General features: G+C 38.0%; 1 pseudogene; it reads right to left on the bottom strand.

Annotated features, from left to right (window-relative positions):
• Nucleotides 1–3219: 3219 nt before the first annotated feature.
• On the bottom strand, nucleotides 3220–4171 carry LOC114621745 (annotated as a pseudogene).
• Between the last annotated feature and the right edge of the window lie 1596 nt (nucleotides 4172–5767).

Raw genomic sequence — 5767 nt, 5'->3', positions numbered from 1 at the left:
TTCATTCCCTGCCAAATTCTCAGCATCCTTGTAAAAGCCAGATATGGACATAGGGGCCTGTAACCCCAGGACTGGGGACCAAAGTCAGATCCTGGGAGCGCTTGTTAACCAGCCAGCCTATCTACAATGGTGCTTCTCCTTCAATGAAAGATCCTGTCTCAAAGGAACAAGGGAGAGAGTGATAGAGGAAGATACTCAGTTTCCTCTTCTCCCCTCTATATGAATAAACCTGCATGCACAGGTGAGTGTACCCAGCTCAAAACAAAACACAACACACAATTGATAATTGAAAGATTTTCTTGTGCAAAGTGAATACAAATGAAGAAACGATATATTCAACATTGTGTTAATTATTGCTTAACTCTTGCATTATGAATCCTCATGGATATACGTTTTACAAATCTTAAAAATAGTGCCTATACCTAAGGCTTCATCCATAACTATGGGGCAATCCTTGATTGATTCTGTTTTGGTTTTGGGGATATAGCATTGCCTTTCATGATCATCTGTTGGATGTTTCAATAGATTAGACTATCACATTCATCTGCCTCAACATCTAATATTCTAGTGGAAATATCACTGGATTTTCATTCTACTTGTTGTTCATGTTAAATATTTATGGTGCCAACCTTCAGGCTCACTCATCTGAATACTCACACTCTGTGTGTAGTGTGTATCTAAGCATCAAGTGTCGTTTATGGCAATATTTTGGATTTGAAATTCTATGCTTTCTATCTGACTCTAACTCTATTCACATCCTCCCAGTATTTTTTTTTATTTGTGTGTAGTTCTGTGGAATATAAGGCTTTTGATATACAGAAACAGAAACATCTGTGAAGCTGTAGTTTTCAAAAGGCTGCAGGTACTTCAAGAGAAGACAAATTTGTTTTCAAAATACACACAAGTATTTATTTTTTTTCACACAAATATTTATAAAATTGAAGTTATTGATAAACTTGGAATGTAGGCACATAAGAGTAATACATACTGCATGAGACATCATAGTAGGTCTTTCAAGGACTGAATGAAGTTGGTCAACCTAATTGTGACAGCCTTGCAAGAGAAAAATGGAATACCAAGACCTTAGCTATATTAATTATCTGAATTATATATTCTGAGGTCCAAATGAAATGTGTGTCTTTTCTCAATACTTTTCCTCATCCTTCTAGACTTATTTCACTTAAAAATTCATACATTTGTATTTATCTTTTGCCCCAGATGTTCACTTTCTAGATTTACATCTGTCAGACTTATCACTAGAAATGTTAAAAGAATATGCAATAGGATAATCTTGATAGCAAGATTTATAACAGTAAATGATTAAGTAAAGAAATGACTCATCTATAAAATAAAGTACATGAGGTCATGGAAAGGAATTCTAGAATCAAAGATCTCTTGGTATCAGCTAGTCTGTAATTCATGCTCTGATGAAAGTAGTACCATAACTGACACATATGATATCACCACAACAAAGCATAAGGACCTACTTGTGAGCCAGGGTGCTCACAGAATCTCAAGTTATTCTCACTGGGAAGAACTCAGTGGGAAGGAAGTGGCCATTGAGGTTATACAGACATGTTTATGAGGGTTATGGAACTAGTATTACATGCTGCATCCTAGTTATCTTAGAAGAACTGACATGGCCTCACAGTCATGAATAGTGAACCTTGGCAAGGAGGAGACTGATGCTGGTGGAGGGATCAGGACTTTGAAAGTTTTTGATAAACGAAGAGTCCAATTATGCAGAGAAAGAGGAAATGACTATGATTTAAAATGAATTTTCCCTCTTTTTCTGCACATGGCCCCATGTTAATATTACTAATCATTTTATACAGAATAATGTGTGTGTTGCACAGGAGTAAAGGAATATTTGTTTATTTATTTATTTATTTATTTATTTCATTTATATAAGTACACTGGAACTGTCTTCAGACACACCAGAAGAGGGCATCAGATCCCATTACTGATGATTATGAGCCACCATGTGGTTACAGAGAATTGAACTCAGGACCTCTGGAAAAGCAGTCAGTGCTCTTAACAATTGAGTCATTTCTCCAACTAAAATAATCTTGAAATTCTTGTTACTAAACTGTCAAAATGTTAACAGAATCAGTAAGTAAAGGAATAAAAGCTTTGAAGATGCTACTGTCCCCTGCCAGTTGTTATCAGCTTTGATCAAACCCAGTGTTCTTTGATATTGTGTTTGATGTTGAACCCCTGAACTGAATCTCCTTGGAGATGTTTGCAAAGTTCCACAAGAAACTATCAAACTCTGAGCACTGTAGAGGAAAGACTTGGTTATAAAACTTCCTCTGTTCGCAGAATTGTTCCAAGATTTATGTGGTGAGGTGGGGACTTCACATGCCATAATGGCACTCTCAGCAAATCCATTCACAAGGAGAAATCTGAAGATAAGAATTTCATCCTGAAGCATACAGGCACTGGTATTTTGCCCATAGAGAATACTGAACCGAACACAAATAGTTCCATATTTCATCTGCCTTGCCAAGATAGAAGTGATTGGATGGCAAATATGTGTTCACTGGAAAGGTAAAAAACATGAGCATTACGGAAGCACAGAGCACTTGGAGTACAGGAATGGTAAGCCTAAGGAGAAGGTCACCATGGACAGCCCTAATATTTCCCACTTGTGGGCATCTTAGCCACTAGGCTATCTGTTTTCAACTCAATAGAGTTTGAACCCTCTTCTGTCTACAATATTCAAAGTTTATTTTGATTTTTTCTCTAGGTTCCTTTTATTTAATATTCTCCTCAAAATCTAGGTGATTTCAGATTTAAGTTTATGATTATGAATAGAAACTAAATAAGGAAATAAAGATACACTTTTGTGAGTGTATGTTTGGCAGGTAAAGAAAATTTTGTGCTGGGCAGTGGTGGTGCACGCCTTTAATCCCAGCACTTGGGAGGCAGAGGCAGGCGGATTTCTGAGTTCAAGGCCAGCTTGGTCTACAGAGTGAGTTCCAGGACAGCCAGGGCTACACAGAGAAACCCTGTCTCGAAAAAAAAACAACAACAAAAGAAGAAAATTTTGTATAGATGTCAATAATATGTCTAAACTACATTTGTTCTTCTTCTTCCACTGAGAGTTACAAAAGCCATATTTGAAACTAGAATTCATCACAATAGAGAGCAATGGGTAGATATGAATCAAAAATATGTGCTCCCCATTCAACAAATATTAACCTTACCTTTTAATGTCTACAGAATAAATTTTCTGAGGGCCAAGGCTTTGTTGAAGGTCCTGCTGAGGGCATTCTTCACCTCATTATTTCTCAGGCTATAGATGATGGGGTTCAACATGGGAGTCACAGCAGTGTAGGACAATGATAACAATTTCTTGCTTTCAGGAGAATTCTTTGATTTAGGCCTAAAGTAAGTGAGGCTTGAAGACAAGAGAAAAGAGAGACAACGAGGAGATGTGAGGAACAGGTGGAGAAGGCTTTGTGCTTCCCTTTAGCTGAAGGGATCTTGAGGATGGAAACTGCAATGAGAGTGTAGGAACATAGAATCAGCAGGCAGGGTATCACGACAACCAGAATGGTCCCAACAATGGCATAGACCTCAAACCGTGCTGTGTCTGCACAGACCAGCCTCAGCACAGGTGGGCTGTCACAGAAGAAGTGGTTCACCTTGTTGTGGGTACAGAATGGAAAACTGAAGAGCCATGTGGTAGACATAATGGCTACAGGGAATCCTGGAAACCAGGAGGCAGCAGCCAATCTGATACGTGTCTCTTGGTTCATGATGACTGGGTAATGTAAGGGACTGCAGATGGCTACATAGTGTTCATATGCCATGGTGGCCAGGAGGAAGCACTCTGCCACTCCAAAAAAGAAGAAGAAATACATCTGAGTGAAAGGAAGGAGAAGCAGATGCTTGTGTCCTGGGCAATCAGGGTTCCCAGCATTTTGGGTACAATGACCAAGTTGAAGCCAATCTCTAAGAAGGATAAGTTCCTGAGAAAGAAATACATGGGACTTTGTAGCATGGGGTCAGCCAAGGTCACCAGAATGATGAGGCTGTTTCCCAGCAGAGTGACCAGGTAGATAGTGAGAAATGCCAGGAAGAGCAAGGTCTGTATTTCAGTAGGCAGGGAAGAGAAACTCGTGAGGATAAACTCAGTTACTCTTGTCTGGTTTCCTGCAGCCATGGGTGTGGGTATAAATCTCCAGTCTATAGTTGAAGACAGATTCTTCAGCACACAAATCAGATTCTAGGTTGTTTTCTTGTCTCTCCAGATTACTGATTAGTTTCAGGAGTCAATATCAGGATCTTTTGGAAGAAGAGGAAGTCCTAGTATTTAAACTGGAATATGTCTGAATGGGCTTTTGAATTTCATTTCCCTAGTTTGTACATTAACATCTGTGAAGGTGAAGCATAGATAGATCTCTGAGTCTTTAGAGGGGGCATTAACAGATATGTTATCGGTGTTCTGCATGCTCTCAAATTTTTGTGAAATTGATTGTTCTACATGAATCCAATTTTTGGGAAATATATCCAATATTTATGATTTCACAAAGAACACAACATAGCAATAGAAATAGAATTATAATAGCAGGTAGGCTAACCAATGATTTTTCTAATTTTAATGAGTCTTGAGTTTGAGAAGTGACTGAGAGGCCAGTGACTATCAGAATAATATATGTGTCTCTTCCTCCTGAAATTTCTATCTTCTATGTGATCTCACTTACCTAAGTGTAATGGTGGAAATGCAAGGAAAGGACATTTATTTTTCTTAAAAAAATATGCCCTCACTCTATAGCCCTGGTTGTCTTTGAACCCATGATTCTTCTGCCTCTGCCTCCACCTCCTTAGTGCTGGGAGTAATCGTGTGCAATGTCACTCCTGTCATGTAGCAGATGTTTAAACATATCTGCTGAATATCAAATCCATTCTGATTTCTACTAAATTGTATTTTTACAGAATTCTTCTACTTTATCTGAGGACTTGTTTCTCATTGCTTCAGAGAATTAATAAAATTTCTGAAAAATTGCAATAAATATGTTGAAAAGATAATGAAGGGAACATATAGCATTAAAATCAACCAGTTCAGAAGGTTCCTTAGACTGAACTGGATCCTATGTGTATTATTTGGTTCTACTTTTGTTGATTACTAACCAAATCTTAGCATCATTGTTACAATCTAGGATATTGGTTTCTAAGCAAGACATGAAATAAAGTTGGAAAATGAGATTTACTGAACTAGACATGTTTAAGGAATCACCATAAGAAACAAAACAATATAATTGGTCATACTTGCATCTTCAGCATGTCGGAGACAAGTGATGACAAGTGATCCCAGATAGCCTGTCTCAGAGAGTAAGGCTTGTCTCAAAACATAAAACACTCGTAGATTTTTATCCCATGCTAGTCAATTCGGACTTTATTTTTAGATGAAGAAACCATATGATCATTGGGTCAGTAGAACGACATGTTCATATATGTCTTGTAGAAAGATCACTCTGACAAGTGTGAGGCCAGGGGTATAGCATGAGTGAAGGAGAGGGTTGAAAGCTGTGTGCTCAGAAACAAGGAGACCAGGTTGTAGGTTCTGCTTTCCCAGGAGTGTCCACTATGACCCAATTAATGAGGAGAAAAACTTATTAAAGAAAGCTCAATATTGTTGATGAATAATGTGAATATCAAGGCTACCTTTAAAATCCCAAAGCTCTATGAAGGAACAGAAGATTTTTATTCCAGAATGACTATGGTCAAACTGGACAAAAATTCCTGAAGCATGTAATGT

This window comes from Grammomys surdaster, unplaced genomic scaffold, assembly GCF_004785775.1.
Source record: "Grammomys surdaster isolate TR1022 unplaced genomic scaffold, NIH_TR_1.0 184, whole genome shotgun sequence".
Classification (NCBI taxonomy): domain Eukaryota; kingdom Metazoa; phylum Chordata; class Mammalia; order Rodentia; family Muridae; genus Grammomys; species Grammomys surdaster.
The sequence above is the reverse complement of the archived record's forward strand: the minus strand, read 5'-3'. Positions and strand labels throughout refer to the sequence as shown.